The 19,437-nt window shown below is 41.0% G+C and overlaps 1 long non-coding RNA gene across 1 annotated transcript; it reads left to right on the top strand.

Moving 5' to 3' along the window:
• The first annotated feature begins 351 nt into the window (after positions 1–351).
• LOC118561811 lies at positions 352–1,204 on the top strand. The gene is made up of 3 exons (XR_004930280.1): positions 352–435; positions 844–899; positions 1,150–1,204. It is a non-coding gene; the product is annotated as an uncharacterized LOC118561811 (long non-coding RNA).
• Positions 1,205–19,437: the final 18,233 nt, after the last annotated feature.

Genomic DNA, 19,437 nt, shown 5'->3' with positions numbered 1-19,437 from the left:
CACATTTTACTCTACCAGGCATAAAATACATACTAGAATAGATTACCTCTTCATGTTCAGTAAGGATCTTCACAGAGTCAAAGATTGTTTAATAGGACAAAGAGATGTTTCAGATCACTCCGGTTTATATATGAAAATCAATTTAGCTAGAAATCCTAAAAACGCCATGTGGAGGCTAAACAGAAGTCTATTAAACAATAGGGTATTCATAACAGAAATGAAAGAGGAATTAAAAAAATACGTAGAATTCAATGATAATGGGACAATACCCTCATCCTGGTTTGATGACAAATAATAGTCACTTGCCTTGTAGGCAGATACATAAACTGCCTGCAGAGTATAACTCATGATTGCTGCTTTCTCTTTGCTCCTCTTTCTCTTCTTCAGTCTCCTAGAGCAGCGAGGATCGTTGGACTCACAGCAACAGAGGAGACGGTGAGTACATCTGCTGTGTTTTACTGCTGGATGTCTTTATGGATTCATTTGTTTTCATCCATGCTTTCCTACCTCCATCAGCCAGAAACAAACCTTTATGAGGACTTAGTAAAACCTGCTTTAACTGATGTGATTCTGGTCCAGTAGAACCCAGCTGGGCTGCTGCTGATTTCTCCCCTTCATCAAGTCCTGACTCAGCAGTTTTGCTCTTTATGTCCAAGTTTCTGACTGAAACCTCAGAGTTCGGAGAGAAAGTGTTTTGGTGAGCAGCAGTGTCTGATAAAGAGGTTAATAATCAGGATTAGCTGCTGAATGACTGGATGAAGTCAGACTGTAGATGTTGCTGGTTGTGTGCTGCTGATGCTGGAGCTGATGTGTTGCTGACTCTCCTCCTGTCTCCTCTCACAGGGAGAAGATGATCTGCAGGATCCTGCTGCTCATCATCCTCAACACATGTCTCTGTGGTCAGTTTCCATCTTCTCTTTGTTCAGTCTAAATCCATCCATCAATAATCAGTGAAAAGTCTGTCAGTGAAGTGAACACTTCAATCCTCCAGCTGCATCTGATCAAGCAGTTTGAATAGAAGAGCATCAAGCAGAGCTCTGACAGCACAGAGAGCATCATGGGACAGAAAGCTCTAGAGATGTAGTTTAAAGACTCCCATATTCCAGTCTCAGTGTGTCTGCTCCTCTCTTTCCCTCTCTGTCTCCTCAGCAGCAACATTTGTAGTGAATGTGACACAGAGCTCCTATCAGGCAAAGGAGAACCACAGCATCACTCTGGAGTGGATCTTCACCACCAGACCTGATGGACCCTGGAAAGGTCTGTACATCCTCTGCAGCGTGTTAACTATTAGGAAAGAATCAGTCCTATGACGGGCAGAGAACATGACTGTAAGAGCGGAGTGAGCCACACCTTCTCTTTGAGAGCTGTGTGATTCCTGCACTATAGAAACAGCTTAGTATGATTCCTGTAGCAAAGAGATTTATCAATCCTTGTTGATCAGAAACAGAGACAGAACTAGCCTATTTATTCTGTTTATAACCAGACAAGAACTTCTGTCTTGTCAGAATTTAAATGCAGGAAATATAAAGTCATCCAGATTTTGATGTCATCAAGACATGACTGTAGTCGAAGTAACTGATTGGATTCATGAGGATTTATGGATAAACATAGCTGAGTGTCATCAGCATAACAGTGGAAATTAATCCCATGCTGTCTGATAATTTTGCCAATCGGAAGCATATATATATATAGTAAAGAGAATTGGTCCAAGGACTGAACCCTGTGGTACTCCACAGGTGACCCTTATGTTTGAAGAAGATGTATTATTAACATGAACAAACTGGAATCTGTCCAACAGATAAATTGTCAGGATATGAGGTGGCGAGGACCTAGGCGGCAACGAGGCAGAGGCAGGCGCATGGGGTTAAACAAAGATATTTTAATGAAACTAAACTTACAAGACCTCAGGCAGCACGGGGAGAACACAGGAGGACGCAGAGGGTGAACACAGAATGACCCGACAACGGGGAAACAAACTGAGGCAACTTATATACACAAAAGGGGATAATTAAACGCAGGTGAGTCCAATCAACAGAAAACAGGAACACAACACAGAGGATCCTGACATAAGTTTAAACCATCTTAATGCTTTCCCCTTAGTCACTACGGTATGCTCAAGTCTTTGTAGGAGAATATTGTGATCAACTGCATCAAATGCAGCACTGAGATCTAGCAGGAAAAGTATAGACACAAGTCCATTATCTGTGGCCATGAGAATATAATTAGTGACCTTCACCAGAGCTGTTTCAGTGCTATGATGAGCTCTGAAGCCTCACTGAAACTCCACAAGTAGGTCATTACTTTGTAAATGTTCACAAAGTTGATTAGCAACTACTTTCTCAAGAATTTTAGATAAGAAAAGAAGATTAGATATATGTCTGTAATTTACTAACTCATCTTGATCAAGATATGGTTTCTTAAGTAAAGGTTTAATAACAGCTACTTTAAAAGCCTGTGGTACATATCCATTTACCAAGAGAATATTATTGGTGACCTTCATCAGAGCTGTTTCAGTGCTATGATGAGCTCTAAAGCCTGACTGAAACTCCTGAAGTAGGTCATTACTTTTTAAATGTTTACAAAGTTGATAAGCAACTACTTTCTCAATAATTTTAGATAAGAAAAGATTAGATATAGGTCTGTAATTTACCAACTCATCTTGATCAAGAGAAGGTTTTGTAACCCGGATAATTTTTCTATATTAGATCCAGTTTATTTTATTTTCCATTTTTTAGATTTAATTTTATTTATTTTTATCTAAAGGTTTAATTAAAATCCTCCTTTCCTTAATTTATTCAACACTAACCAAGTGAGAACAATATTGTTCTCATGTGGTTTTCACGTCATGTGACAGCTGCACGTCAGTGTCCTAAATTGACAGCTGCGGCTTATATAGCTGCTAATTGCACCTTAGGTAGAAAGATGCTGTCGGACCCGGACGTGCAGGTAGGCTTCTGGTCTGTTTCCAAGCGGTTTTCAGATATCTATTGTATATCTTCAATCGTGTGCCTCTGTTAACTTGCAGACGAGTGATCAATCAACTGAACGTTGTAAAGATCACGGTTGGTCAAGAGGGAACTGGTGAGTGTTTGCTCGGGAGCTAGCATGCTAGCACTAGCCTCCCCAGCCTGTTTTGGTTATAGTACACTGATTTTAATTGAAATGCTTACCGAAACTACTGTTGTATAGAAATATTGTTTTGCATAAGTTGCATTTAACTATTATGTAAACTCCTGCAATTATAAGAAAGTACATGTAAATTGATTACTTAGGCCTGTTTACACAGGCCAGGTATATTGCAGATCCCCCTGCTCCAGGCGTGGCTAAAGGGTCTAGGATACAGCAAAGATTGTCTGGCTTCATGCTGACCAGGCTGGCGAGCTAACCATTCAGCGGATCCGGAAATACATCACCTACTTTCTGAGAAACCTCTTCCGAACTGGTTGGAGATTCAGCCCAACAAGTTTCCACTGAAGAAACTGTATTATTATTATTATTTTTTGTGTTTTCCCTTTCGTCATCAACAAAGACTGGTTGACATTCCTTGGTTTAAGGAATCCATTTGGACTTTAAAATTGTGGACTAACTTGTATATATTGTAAATATTAATACAACTCACCAATTTTGCACCATCAAATTGTCTCTGTGTTTTACAATTTGCCACTTCCTCCAGCAGACGAACCTAGTCTTTAAGAAATCACGATCACGTGGGTTGCCCTAGAATGCAACTTGGGTTACAGTTTCTTAAGTAAAGGTTTAATAACAGCTGCTTTAAAAGCCTGTGGTACATATCCATTTACCAAGGATAGATTAATCATGTCTAAAATAGTGCCACTGATCAGAGGGAATATCTCTTTAAACAACTTGGTTGGGATTGGGTCTAACATACAGGTAGAAGGTTTAGATTAAGCTAAAATTTTAGATAGCTCAGAAAGCTCTATTGCTTCTAAACAGTTCAAACACTGTGCAGGTTCTAAAGATTCCTCCAACACTGCCTCACTTACTGAGGACGAGGTAATCATGTTTGGGAGGATGCCAATTATTTTATTTTCAATGGAGTCAATTTTATTTACGAAGAATCCCATAAAATCATTACTTCTAAGGGCTAAGTGAATGGATGGATCAACGGAACTGTGACTCTGAGTAAGTGTGGCAACTATACTAAAGAGAAATCTAGGATTATTTTTGTTCTCCTCAATTAATGATGAAAAATATGCTGCTCTAACTCTGTGAAGGGTCTTGTTATTCAACAATAGACTGTCCCTCCAGATTAGGTAGGATTCCTCTTGGTGTGTAGAGCGCCATTTTCTCTCCAATTTCCTAACATTGTGCTTCAAGGAACGCAGTTCTGAATTAAACCAAGGAGCCAGCTTCCTGTGAATAATCACCTTCTTTTTTAAGGGAGCTACATTGTCTAATGCAGAACGCAATGACAAAGTCACACCGTTAACAAAGACATCTATTTGTGAATTGGAAGAAACAGCATTGCTGCTATCTGCAGGGTATTTCTGCAATACTGAGGACATTAAAAGAGGGAGAGACTCTTTAAAGTTTGATACAGCATTGCCCGATAAAGATCTACTATAGTGGAACCCTCTTTTGGGGGTGGAGAACACAGATAGATTAAACTCAAATTTTATTAGAAAATTATCAGACAGGACAGGGTTGTGAGGAAATACTGTTAATTCTTCACAATCAATGCCATATGCCAGCACAAGGTCTAAAGTATGGAGCCAAGAGTGTGTCGGTTTATGCACATTTTGAGCAAAACCAATTGAATCTAGGATAGTTTTAAAGGCTACATTAAGGTTATCACTTTCAGTGTCAACATGGATGTTAAAATCACCCACCATAATAACCTTGTCAGTATTTAACACCAAATCAGATAAGAAGTCTGATAACTGATCCAAAAACTGAGTGTAACGGCCTGGTGGATGGTACAAAACAACAAAGAGAAGAGATTTTGTTGCTTTGCAGTTTGGATGAGAGAAACTGAGGGTTAAATGTTCAAAAGAACGGTAGTTATTAGTTGGCCTGGGGCTAATTAATAAATCAGACTGAAAGATGGTTGCTACTCCTCCTCCTCTTCCTACAGATCTGGGAATGTGGAAGTTTAAATAATTGGAGGGAGTTGACTCATTTATACTAACATAGTCCTCTTGTAGCCAGGTTTCTGTCAGACAAAATAAATCAATCTGATTATCAGAAATCAATTCATTAACTCACGGACCGCGGAACCAGTAGGGCCGGTGTTTGATGATCAAACATGTAAAATAATATATATAAATAAAATAAAATTATTCAATAGCTATTTTTTTTTTCAAATGCACAGTAGTCTATGGCAGCAGCATCATTCTCCAATGAGAAAGCGATAAATAATCCCATCTAAAAATGTATTGGCTAATTGTGTCATGTGATGTAAACAAAAGTTTTCCCACCTCTGCGCTGCTTATGACCACTACTTTGTTTGCTTCGTTAGCTTAGTTAGCTTAGTTAACTGTGTCCACTGCACGTGCTGAGAGGTTTTTCTCGTCCATCCGTCGTATCAAGACCTATCTGAGATCAACAATGACCCAGAAAAGACTAAATAGCTTGATGTGCGCCCACACACACAGGGATCTTTTAACCACAGTGGATGCTTTGAGGATAGCCAGGGACTTCACCCAGCATAATAACAGACGGAGACACTTTTTCAGGAATATTTAGAGCAGGGGTGAGTTCGACTTTTCTTTTTAAAGTATTTTTATTCTGTAAATATTGTGTTAGCTGTAATATAATGATTGTAAGTGGAAATAAATCCGGGGCGTGTGTGCTGGAACGTCATAAAAAAAGTTAAATAAAAATTTGGTGCCGATTTTAAGTATAACATGGCAGACACATTTATCATGCTCAGGGACCACAGCCTATGAGAAAGCAATAAATTCTGGTGTCTAAAAATGGATTGGCTTGTCTTGTGTCATGTGACGCAAATCAGTTGCATGATCAACTGCCCGCAATGTGTATGCGGGCGCATGCGTGCGTATGTGATGGGTAGTGGTATTGTGCGTATTTCCTGATAGGCCCGACCAATTTGACATGCGTTCCGCGGTCCATGGTAGTACGCCATGACGTACAAGACTGACTCAGCAAGACTGGTCATACCAAAGGACACAACAGGGGGATTTCCGGCACAGAGGAAGCAGTCCTCCTCTCCTACCAGTCAGAGTGAGGCTCAAACCTGTTAAATGTTAAATGATAATAAGGATGGATACATAGGCTACATAAATATTTTATCTTGCATAAGGTTATGTAATTAAGTTGGTTCACCTGCAGAACATGAATGAGCGCCTCTGATGGAGATGACATCTTCTTTGGTGCGGGGTAACCAGAAGGAAACATATCTGGCAGGGAGATGATCAGGTCAATGGTTTGCTCATCTACACAGAGAGAGACAGAGAGAAAGTGAGAGAGAGAGTAATTGGAGCTACTCAATGAAACAACAAATAGTGCAATTTGTAATTGTAATTTCAGAAGGATTGCAAAACCTTACCAGCAGGAAGTCCCACCGGTGGCTTCATGAGCTTCTTATAGACACCATAAAAGGAGAGTTTGGTTCTGTAGTCTGCCCAGCGCTCCTTCAGCTCTTTCACATAATGCATGTTGTCCTTCGCCACTATTCGTCTCAGCTCCTCAAGAACCTTGGCATTATATTGCAAAAAAGGGGATTAATATAATGGGCTTTTCTTAAAATACAAGGATACAGGCTGACCGGTACATTCTTCCCTTAATTCTTAGTAGTGAGTGTACTTTCATGGTCTATGTTCTTGAAGCACGAGTAGGCCTCAAGGATTTTGCTAGGTCTGTTGGCTTCCTTGAGGGTCTCCGAATCGATGAACTGCCTTCTTCCCTCAAATTCAAGGTCATGGAGCTGTGAGACATCGTCTTGGTTTTGTTTATTCTTCCGGCACATCTCTCGGAGATGTCTGTAGTGCCTGGCCTGAGCCATCCTACTGTCGTGTCCTAAGTTTAAATAGGGATAAAAACATCACATCATTACAGTTTTTTAATCTCAATCTCAATCAATGAGTTGTCAGAACTGAAACGTGTAGTTTTTTGTTCGGACAGTGTTTCTTGCACGGAAGGCTAGAAAGATAACCCATTGGGGCAACCTACCAACAGAGTCCCCCTTTTATAAACCACAGCCGTTCATGAGATAATTTGGTCAGGCCCTGGGAAGAGGTCGCAAAGCTCTTCTCTAGAAAGCATCTTCAGTGCCTCCATATTGATATTGGCAGCTGTGTCACAAACAAGAGACATAGGTACAGAACATCAGCGGAATTTCTGTTGAAGAGTAAGTGAAAATGAAAAGTATCTCTGATTAAATGTCATTTTTAGTTTACCATTAGCCGGAATTATGGTGGCTCAAATCTACTGTATGAGCTTGCTGAATGTCTGTTATAAGAATTATTATTCTGAAGTTACTATGGCCTCACACCACTCGGACAGAGGAGGCCTGGAGTCAAGATGTCTGTGTATAAGAGCCACTGTTGCTGAGTGCAAGGCTGAATGCTGCGTAGATACTGTGCAGCATGGTGATTGTCTAGGACAGGGGTTCCCAAACATTTTTAGCCGCGCACCCCCTTCCATGTCCCAGCCAGGGCTGTCAAAATAACGCGTTAATTTCGATTAATTAATTTAAAAAAAATTAACGGATTAAAAAAAATAACGCAGATTGATCAATGTCGTAAGGGTTTTCAATAGGTGAGGCGCGCCTCCCCTGGGGGGCGCCAAAGATTCACAGGGGAGGTGCATGAAGACAGAGAAGAAGACAGTGCTGCCGCTCAACTATGTAGCGATATTCGCACCTTCTGTTTGAGCGCGCAGGAAACAATCCAAGCGCGCAGCGAAACAACTCTCAACGCTCAAAACAGGTCTGGTGCAGTCTGAAAAACTTCTCAACCCACTATCCTCGCGGTGAGTTCCATCTCTGTTCGCGCGCTGCTTTGCTCGCGTGTACTTGCTCGTTTCACTCTCAACACCAGCTGTGCACTCTCTCGGCAGTTAAAGCCAATTACATTTTTTTTCATCCAATCAGAGTATGGCTTGCAAATACTGCATTCAGATAAATTAAATCAAAATTCTGCAGCTTTTGGCAGAAGTTACTAAACTTCACCGAGGGATTGAAGAAAAACAAATAAAAAAGGGAATATTTTAGCCTAAAATATTTAGGCTAAAGTATTTAGACTAAAATATTAGAGTTACTAAGTGAGGTGTGAAAAACGTTTTTGTCTCTTTTCTTTCCAGCTTCTGGGAGGTCATGCAAAAGTTTATTCTGATCATAATCATCATGAATGCCATCATTATTTAAAGAGCACTTTAACACGAGGTAAAACAAAGTGCCAAACATCAGAAATACATCAGATAAATTTAAATATTTTTAATTCAAATTCAAAATATTTTAAATACTTTCAAGCAGGCCTGCAGTGCCTCATAAGCCTCCTCCGACCACCTCCTCACAGTTCTGGTTGTCGTAGGCTTCCTCTTCACCAGAGGCACATAGCAGGGTTTGAGGTGAACCAGGTTGTGATCTGACCTGCCCACAGGGGGGAGAGAAGTGGAGACGTATGCATCTTTAATGTTAGCATACATCAGGTCCAGGGTCCTCTTCTCTCTGGTAGGGCAGCTCACATACTGTTTGAAGGTCGGCAGAACTTTGTTCATGGTGACATGGTTAAAGTCTCCCGACATGATGATGAGGGCATTAGGATGTTGGGTCTGTAGTTTGGAGATGGAGGTGTTTATGATGCTGCAGGCAGATGTTGGATTTGCAGAGGGAGGGATGTACAGGACAGCAGCGATGACATGTGGGATCTCTCTAGGCAGCTTGTAAGGACGGAGTCCAGCGGCCAGCAGTTCAACATCTGGACTACAGAGCTGTTCTTTAATGGTGATGTGACCCGGGTAACAACATCTGCTGTTTGCTAGAATGGCAAGCCCCCTTCCTTTTCGCTTACCGCTCTTAGTGTCCTGGTTGGCCCGGACGGTGTGAAAGCCATCCACGGACACAATCTGGTCCGTAATGTCCTTGTGCAGCCATGTCTCGGTGAAACACATCAGACTGCACTCCCGGTACTCCGGTTGGCTCCACGATAGTGCCGTTAGCTCGTCCATCTTGTTGCCCAAAGAGCGCACATTTCCCATAATAACAGAGGGGAGACACCGCTTAAATCTTCTCCTTTCAATAAGCCCGTCCCGTCTCGACCCTCCTTTCATCCCCCGACGTTGCTTTCCTCCTCTGCAACCTCGGCATGTTTTCCTCCAGAGTTCGGGTGGTATTTCAGCTGGTCTGGCTACAATGCCGGTCGGCATTAGCGCTCTCAGCTGTACTCCGGTATAAACAAAGGGAGTGTGTCCCGGTGAGCGTGGCATGATAAAAACAACACGAAAAAGCATGAAAACTCTATCAGAACAACCTTGTTAGAGAGGACAGTACTTCACAAAGTAAAAAAAAAAGTTAAAAGTAAGAAAGTTAAAAAGCAAAACGGAGCTGTAACTGCAGCATGCTGCTTTCGCGCATGCGCACTAGGAAGAGAATACTGTAGAGAATACTGTAGCTGGAGCGGAAGGAGATGGATCAGAGCTAGTGAAAGCCATAGAACAGGAGCTGCAGTGACATCCATGGAGTGGAAGAATTCCAGAGGCAAACTGTCAGCATGGAGTCTGCAAATGTAATCCAGAAATGTCAAGGAGACTTCCACCTGAGGGCATATACTGAAGAGATAAACAGGGTTGAGGGTGAGTAACAAAAACTCAGATCCTCAAAAGACAAACAGCCAGCTTTTAGAACTCAGAAGGCTTTATTTTACCAACTATGAGGGACTGTTGTGCAATTATACACTGTTTAATGTTATTTAATGTTTATTAAAGAATCCTCTGTTAAGTATTGTCTGGTGATGATTAGCTCTTAAGCTAATATAAAGACAATGGTTGAAAGGGATGAATTCAAGCACTAGCGATCTTTTAACAGCAAAACCTGCACACACATAGAATAAAGGAGTGACAACTTCTTTTCAAGTCCAAGAATGTATTAACAGAAATAAAATGAACATCCAGAGAATATCACTATGTAATGTTGTTTATCTGAATTAACACAATATTTCGATTAACAAATCCTCTCTACTAGGCTAGTGAAACTTAAAGTCTAACTCTTGGACTGAATGTATTTTTACACAGATGCATTCAAATAGTCACCAGAGTAAAGAAATGTATATTATATGTGAATTATGTGCGTCGTTTGGAACTAATTTTGATAAAACTTGCTGTATAAACGAAAGAGCCCGAACATTCCTCAATCGGGCTGTTTCGGAATGTGATGTCACATACAGAACGAGTACCTTGCATCCGGCTGCTAAGACTACGACTTTCGCTACCGATTTATTAAATTTAATTAATAACTCTTACTCTACGTACAAAAAAATATGAAAAAAATGTCTGATACATCTACAAACTCCACCTCAAGCATCAGCGACTCTGATACCGAATATATATACGAAGAAACGGAGTTTGAACAAGGTGAACCTGAGGAGACTATATCTAGCGCCACAGCATGCCAGTGAAAGCACCACAGCATGCCACACAGCATGCCATTGAAAGTCCCACAGCATGCCACACAGCATGCCACACAGCATGCCACAGAAAGTGCCACAGAAAGTGCCACAGCATGCCACACAGCATGCCACAGAAAGTGCCACAGCATGCCACACAGCATGCTAGTGAAAGTGCCACAGCATGCCACACAATTGCCACTCCCGCTGCCACAAGAAGAGCCAGTAGTTGGTGGAGGTATCACAAGAAGTGCCAGGAGGTTCCATATGATATGATTATTTACAAGTAGCTATAGTGTAACAGGCGTCTGTTTGCCTAAAAACAGAAACAGCAGTTCACAAAAAGCTGTGGCGCCTTCTTGGCAAGAGCATGCCAGTGAAAGCGCCACAGCATGCCAGTGAAAGTGCCACAGCATGCCACACAGCATGCCACAGAAAGTGCCACAGCATGCCACACAGCATGCCAGTGAAAGTGCCACAGCATGCCACACAGCATGCCACACAGCATGCCACACAACATGCCAAAGAAAGTGCCACAGCATGCCACACAGCATGCCACAGAAAGTGCCACAGCATGCCACAGGAAGTGTCGGTGTCAGATGCCGCTGCCACAAACTGAACTCAGCCCTGCTGCTGCGGAGTCAGCAGAGCACTCTTGAGAAACAAAAATCAAATCAGATTTGTTGACGGTCCCACCGCGTATGGGAGAAGGGAGCAGCTGAGAGACACTGGCCGAAATCGGAGTCCTTCTACCAGATCAACCGTGAGCTAGATCCCGCTGACTCCGCAGAGCTTGAATGTCCAATGTCAAACCAAATTCACCGCGGTCTGCACTACAGCCACCAACTACGCTTTCTGATGTTACACAAACATGTCTGAACGTCCATCCATCCATTTTCTGACCCGCTTAATCCCTCATAGGGTCGCGGGGGTTGCTGGTGTCTATGTCCCGATATAAAATAATTGTAGCCATCCAGTGGTTTCATGCTTTCATACTCTCGTGTGTACTGCCTGGAATGTTTATAAGGCAGCTGTATATGTCGCCGTACGGAACCCTTGGCCAGCATTTCACAGACTCGCTCCGTCCCTTCAGGCTGTATAAATCTGGCAATCTGATACCGTCGACCATCAACTTACTCTTGAAACGATCTTGTGATACGTTATCCAAAGAAGAAAAATACGTTGAACTCGTCAGTTTCCTCTGTTTGTGCCCGCTATGTCTTCGCCTTCTGCCTTCCAGTCCCGCGCGCATGCGCAAAAAACACGGATGAAAACAATAGCAGTGAACTGGTCTAGAAGCGACACTACAGCCACCAACTGCGCACCTAGAAGCCATTTTATTGTGGACTTAGTTCTGCAATTTTTTTAAAAGCGCTTGCTGAAAGTAGACGTGGATCAGCAGATTTGGTGTGAGAAAGAAGATACTGGAAAACATCCATATATCCTTGTTCGCCATACCGGTTGTACAACGTAAACGCCTGTGTGTTTCTATGCAAGTTGAACTGACGTCACACGTCGGAAATGGCCGATCGTAAATGGAGGCAGCACTCAAACGCGGAATACCATAATCAGTGTAAAAAATGCAAATATTTCATATTTAAACTTAATTTGAACACTTTTGATACATGAATATTCAAAGTTTACCTTGTTCTGGAAGTTATTCAACGGTTTTCAGGATTTTTTTTCAGTCCAAGAGTTAGACTTTAACTAAACTACTAAGCAAAATGAAGATTAAAAAAAGGTAAGCTAAGGAACTATTTACATGCAAAAACAAACAAAAGACAAAACAAAAGTGGTTGGTCATAATCAGGATAATTTGGTGAATCCTTGTTCACTGCAGATCTGATAAAAGAAAAACATGGAGTGGAGTTAAAAACATTTGGCATGTGTTTCAATCCATTCACAATGCAAAGCCCAAGTTAAACAAAACATTATTTGATGAAATAATATTTTGTTTAACTTAAAGAACCAAAGTTCACCTTAAAGAATGTGAATTATGGTTAAATTAGCTTAACTAATTCAGAACAACATTTGACATGTGTTTCAACCCATTCACAATGCAAAGCACAAGTTATGCAGAACATTATTTTGAGAAAATAACATTCTGGTTACTGATTTGCCCAGTAAAATCATTTAAACCTTAAGGCCGAGTTTGTTAATGCAATTCTCCATTCGGGCGTCTGGGGTCGCTGTAGCAAATTGGAGGCTAAAAGGTTACAGCATTAAGTTATCAAAATTGCCTTTACACCAACATTAATATTCGATAGTAATGCAGGGATAAGGCTCATAGGACCATCGAAGAATGCCGGAGCCGAACGATTAAGCTTTGTGCTTTAAACAAACTCCTTTTGAAATGTCTGGGACTGGATGTTAGCGAGGCTAATAGCATTAAGGCTAGCGTGAGCTATCTGTTAGCCCTTTGTTCTAAAGCATTGTGTCCAATGAGTTACAGACATTTCCCAATAAATCTTTTCACTTCCCCCCTTAGCTCCCTGTCCAAACCTGTATTTTGTCTCGTGTCAGTTCTGTCCAGTTTGGCCATTCACGGAAGGAGCGTTGAAGGAGGGAAGTTGTTGGCTTGTTGGCGGGCTAGTGCTTAGCTCTGTAGCACCATGTGGTCGGGTCGGAGGCCTGATGTCCTTCAGACAGTCTCTGACTCTGTTGCAGTCCGATTTAAGCAGATTTCTCCTCAGCATGGGGAAGTGGCTCATGTGCCGGCTTTTCAGTTCTGCGTTGCCTGAAACCAGCTCCATCTGGGGTCCGCTGAGAAAGCAAAACAAAACTGGCATAGACAGATTCATTCACTTCGGCATCTGTTTTTAAGCAGAAGTGAGAGACTTATCTTTGAATTGGCTGGCAGTTTCTCTCGATGTCAGGGAGGAACTGAGTTTCAGAAAGGCTAATTTCTCACTCAGCTCAGGCCCCATGCATGGCTCCTGCAGGGCCTTCAGTCACATGGCTGTATCGGCAATATTGTCCTTTTTTCAGGCTTGCACAAACAGATCTTGAATAACTGATGCTACTGCAGGTTAAACAATATTAGGCGTAGAATGATCAACCATGGATGACCAACAGACTTATGGTTCTGAGGCCTGCCAATGCAGAAAAGGCACGTTTCTTGTGTTTTACATTGGGGGCTATTTGTAGTATCCTTTAATAAGACATATCGGTAACTTACTTAACACATTTATAATAGTTTTCTTTCTGATGGAATGGCTACCTGTCCACAGTGGAACACACCTATCACCCGTTGAATGCTGGAGATAGGCACCAGCCCCTCTTGCCTCCCCGAAACAGGATTTACAGGGTTTGGAAAATGGATGGATAGATAGATAACAGTAATGTTGAGAGGTTGCATGAGCTTGGATCTAAAAGTGTTGCCTATACTTCTTCAGTCAACAGTCCCATGGTGAGTGCTTCCTGTCCCGACAACGCTTCAAATGCTCCTCAGACATCTGATAAATGATGTGTAACCAAACATGAGTGACAGGATGGCTAGATATATGGACCCAGTTATGATGGCATTATTGCTTTGGTGTCACAAGATGTCCTACTTTGCTTTCTCGTCATTAAAGTTCCAATGAAATGGATGGATGAAAAACTGTGAGTGGCAGGCCATCAAAAAATGCTTTCTGAGAATAGATTCTGTGGCTCTGTTTTCATGATATTACAAATAGTCATTACTGTAATTGGTTTTGACAGATGCATATTTGCCAGTCTTGGTGTTTCGCAGAGTCATACTAACACAAGTGAAAAACATTTTACCAGTACTGACAGTTTCTATAATACGACAATGACAGCATAGGTAATCATGTACGCATCCAAGAGAATTGATGGTGAGGAAACTCTCTTTAATTTCTCCATTGTGGAAAAATATACTTCTTTTACCAGCTATAAAAACATTTTATGTCTTTACATTTGCATTGTTTGAACCTGTGGTAAATTAAAAAATGGTAAATTAAATGACTAATAAATTAAAATTATACTGTAAACAAAGCTTGTTTTTATGCTCCGAGAAATAGACAATTAATCAAAAACCTACATCTAATTAGTAGAGTGAATATTAACAATACAATACTAACAAGTAATGTCACTAATATCAATAACATGCATGTCCATTCAATGTTCACTAAAGAGACCTGTGAAAAAGAAAGTTCCTGCCATTTTTCATAATTTAAAAAAAATAATAAGCAAACTGACCACAATGGTTTATAACATGTTTTTTCAGTTGTCATGTTTTGTCACAATGAAGCCAAACACACACAAGACATGGAGCTGAACTTTGAGAGTTTATTGTAAGAGATGAGTTGTGGAGGATCTGAACCAGAGTCTTTACTGGGCTGGAGCAAGGTGAAAGATGAGTGCAGCAGCAGGCAGACCAGAGGGAGCTGGAGGACTTTTGGTGAGCCTAGGACGGGACCCAAGGCTAGGAGTTGAGCCGTGGATTGGAATCCAGGGAGGGGAAAGAACCGTGGAGCGGAATCCAGGCAGGGGAGAGAGCTGTGGAGCGGAATCCAGGCAGGGGAGAGAGTCCTTCAGGCTAGGGAGGATGAGAGACACTTGTGTGAGAGGACGACACAAACCGGCGGTGATCAACTGACTGAGGTGAGTTTTACATAGTGGAGCTTGCAAGGTTGATTGAGTCCAAGATAATTGGAGGCTGACAGGTGTAGGTGATTAGTGAGAGTGGAAGGAGATGGAGCTGTATGGGAGGAGGAAGGTGCCAGGAATGTTCAGGGTGCAGCAGGCAAAACTGCACCCTCACATCAGTTTTGTTTATTTTTCCCCCAGGCTAAATGCATACTAAATGTTTCAAAAGCAGTGCAAATAAATCTTGAAAAAAACCTCAGAGTACTAATTTGGAATTTTAAAAGTATGCATCTCTAGCATTGCTGTATCAACAGGTATCCTGTCTCTATAGTTTTATAGAGATGTTAAAGAAAAATACCGGCCAGCATCTTTCCTTGTTATTATTATTAGAAAGCTTTTGAGCAATGGGAGCCAGCAATATTAATACCACATCATAGCAAGATAAAGGAAGGTAAGAAGAAAGCAGCACAGCTGTTAACAAACATATTTTATGGACTGTAGCTGCTACTATTGTGTGTTGATGTGTAGTGAGAACCAGGAGAGTGATGTGAAAGAAGGATAAAATGCGACATGATACGTATCCGAATAAGCACCACATATTGAAGTGGTACAAATCGGATTTTTTGGGGGGTGAAAAGATCGGAATTGAGCCGTTCACACTGCTGTGAAAAATGGGTCGCATATGGGTATAGGATCGGATTTGGGTCGCATTTACCTGCAGTGTGAACATAGCCAATGTATAGAGAGAGCTGAACCTAAAGGGGAAGCAACGGCAGGAAACAATGGATGGATAATTAGGCACAGTTGTAATCAGTGACGCAATCAGCTGCAGGAAAGGAGGGACAATGAACTGACAGGAGTAGAGACAGAACAGAACCTAAATGGATAATATGGGGAAAGGACTTAACTAACTAAGAAAGAACAGAAAACAGAAATGCAGAAATAATAACATATCTTAATATATCGTAACCAGTAATATAAATAACCAAAACAGAAACTAAACTACAGAAAGGCCAACATGAAATAAGAATCTAACAGGACTACTAAGATCACAAAACACAACTAACTAGACAGGAACTTCTCTAACCAATACCCCAATATATAATTAACATAAATGCTTAGCAGAAAACTAATGAATGATAACACAAGGATCTAAGGATGAACATAACAGAATAACAGAAGCAGAACTAACAGAACTACTGAAATTTTATCTAGAATAAATACTAGCACAAAGGTGAACAGGTGACATAAACCAGGATCTGCGGGTGAATAAGACAACAGTGCATATACTCAGATTGCAGAATCCCCAGGCAGCTGACATAAGTAATAACACCGCCGGGGATCCTGACAATCCTGGCAAACAGGAGAAAGAACATCAACATGTCGTACTCTGTAGTCTAGGTGCCGGTCTGGTTTTCCTTTTCTCCCTCCTCTGCAGGGCTGGACGGGCAGGTGCGTTCCATCAGAGCTAATTACCACCCTTCATAAGGAGCTGGAACCAGGAGGAGGGCGTCAGTTCGTTTACGCTTCGGCGTGGTACAGACCTTACTCCTTGTTTACCCTAGAACCTATGCAACCTGAATCTAACCTTGTTCTTGTCCTTTCCCTCCTAGAACCTCGAAGCCAACCAGTGAAAGACCTGGTAACCTCAGCCTTGGACCAGAATCAGAAGAACACCTGGAAACTATCTCAAACCAGAGAAGAACCACAAACCCTTCTGTTCAGCCCTCCTGCCTGCACTCGCCTGCCTGTCCACCCTCCAACTACCAACACAGAGAAAGGAACTGTACCTTTCTCTGTACCTACAACCCGGACTATTGAACAGCATCTCTTCCCTAGATCTAGCCCAAGCCACCACTTCTGTGAGTTCAACTACCAAGCATCCTTTTCACTATCCCAAGCTCAAGTATTCACCGTCCTCTCCTTCCTTCCCAGCAGAGCCACAAGACCTCCGACCAGTAGATACTCTTGTTCACCTCCACTCTTTACAATAAACATTTTTGTTTGTTACCACTGGCTTCAGTTATTGCGCTCATTCAGTCACAAGTTAAAAAACATGACACAACAACCTCTGGTTTATCAGAGTTAGATGGTGTAGAGATCATTAAACACAAATTACATTTTAATTAAATACCAGATGTACAGCTCTTTTTTTGGACTAAATAAGGAAGCATTCTGCTTGTAATGACAATGATCGCATATGCTTTCTCCTAGAAACTTCAGAGCAGAGCTAGAAGGACTAACTGCAGATGTAGTAGACTTTGCTTTTCATAAACCCACCGAAGTGGTCTGGAACGGAACGGACACATACAGGAGTGGAGGATGTGGAATGATAGGAATTACTCTACCAAATCTTATACTTGAAAAATGTGCCGAGAGGAGACAGGCCTGGCAGACCACAAGCGGGGGCGGGTGAGGGTTGGGCGTGGTCTGGGCTACTAGTAAAAGTTAAATAAATGTTAAACTAACTGAATGCTAAGCTAATATCCACCTGAAAATCGATAGGACAGCAAAACTCACTGATCATACTCCTAAATTTGACCCTGAATAGAAACAATTCTCCCATTTTAGCTGTGGTTTAGAAAGGTCAGATTAGAGACATTAAGTTGTAGCTTTGAGGAATGTATAAATAGAAAAAAGTTAAGCTTTAAATTTTGAGCTTGATGAAGCTTGTTCCAGTGAAACAATGAAACAAAAGAAGTTATTCTAGTTGTAGCTTTGGAAGGGTTGCACAAATTTACTGTAGATCAGAAATCCCCAGGAATATCCTTAGCTTATTTCTTATTATTAATAGATGCAATTAAGTATTTTTGTATGTTTGTTAATGTATGAAATAAGTCTAGTCAAGGAATTATTTAGCTTATTCCTTTGTTTTTCCTGTTTTTTCTATTTCTGTAATGTTTTTCTGTTCATGTACAGAACATGTACAGCACTTTGAATCGTCTTGTTACTACAGCAGACTGGCCAGGGAGAAAGTTGTGAAGTTTAAAGCAGGGTTAAGTTCGAAAACTATATCACCATGCTTTGAACATTTCCCAGAGATCTATTCAATTTCTTATCCGAACATGATAACTGCCAGGACCACCTTCCAATTAACTCATTTACAAATACGTATAATCCAATATATTTGTCATTTTCAAATGGATGGTAAAATAAGTAGAGATTGTTCATTCGTATATAGCAAACAATGTTATTTTTTAAAATTTTAAGATTCAAATAAGTGAAATTAGGCCTAAATAAGCATAACTCTGACCTTCAGAAGCAAAGTGTTTTCAACTCAATCCTTGCGATGAGTGCAAAATGGATCAGACATCCAGCTGCATTAACATCACAAGTGGTTAGAAGGAGATTTCTCCTTTTTGGAAGTGACAAGAAGGAAGGAAGCCATAACAAGCCAAATCTGCAGTTTGCCACAAGCTAAGTAAATTGAGCTGTACAAACATGAAAGTAGGTAGTCTTTCCAGACAAAAATGTAACGTTTCATTTAATTTTACCTTTTGCGCTGGATGAAAAATAACACGTGCGGGGAAAACATTAAATATCACCCTCTATACACCATTTGTGTCATTAAACCTGGTAGTGGCAGCATCATAGACAGTTACAACTGTTAGAGAGGTCTGTTCAAAGTCAAGCAGAGAATCTGTGGCAATACTTGATAACAGATATTTGCAGGTGTTCTCCATCCAACCTGAAAGAACAAGTCTTTTTTTTTTTTTTTTTTTTTTTTACAAAGAAAAAAATAATCCCTTTGTAGATGTGAAAAGCCCGTAGAGACATACCCCATGAGACATGGGGCTTTAATCTCAGCAATTGGTGGTTCGACAAAATATACAAATGTAGGTCACACTTTTCAGATTTTTTTCCTTCCTCTTCCCATTCTGCACTGTTTTGTGCTGGTCAATCACATAAAATCTCAATAAACTCTATCAAAGCTTTGGTTGTCACATGTCATAATGACATAATAATGAATTAGTTGAAAGGGCACGAAGACCTTAGAAGCCACAGTACCGCGTTATATTCTGACAGCTTCTCAAAAGTTATGTAATGTTCTGTTCTGGTTTGTGGTTATTATTTGGTTAGTGTTATTTTCCTGCCTCTTGGGTTATTTGTGTTCTAGGTTATTGAGTCCTGTTTAGCCGGTTAATTATTTTGTTATGTTTTCTGTATTAGTTCTGCGCTTTGTTTTCATTATTGTCCTTAGACTCCGGTCCTGTCAGTTCTGTATTGCTCCCACCTTTGGTTAATTAGTTTCAATTCCGCTCAC

This window comes from Fundulus heteroclitus, unplaced genomic scaffold, assembly GCF_011125445.2.
Source record: "Fundulus heteroclitus isolate FHET01 unplaced genomic scaffold, MU-UCD_Fhet_4.1 scaffold_73, whole genome shotgun sequence".
NCBI lineage: Eukaryota > Metazoa > Chordata > Actinopteri > Cyprinodontiformes > Fundulidae > Fundulus > Fundulus heteroclitus.
This window is presented reverse-complemented; position numbering and strand designations above follow the sequence as displayed.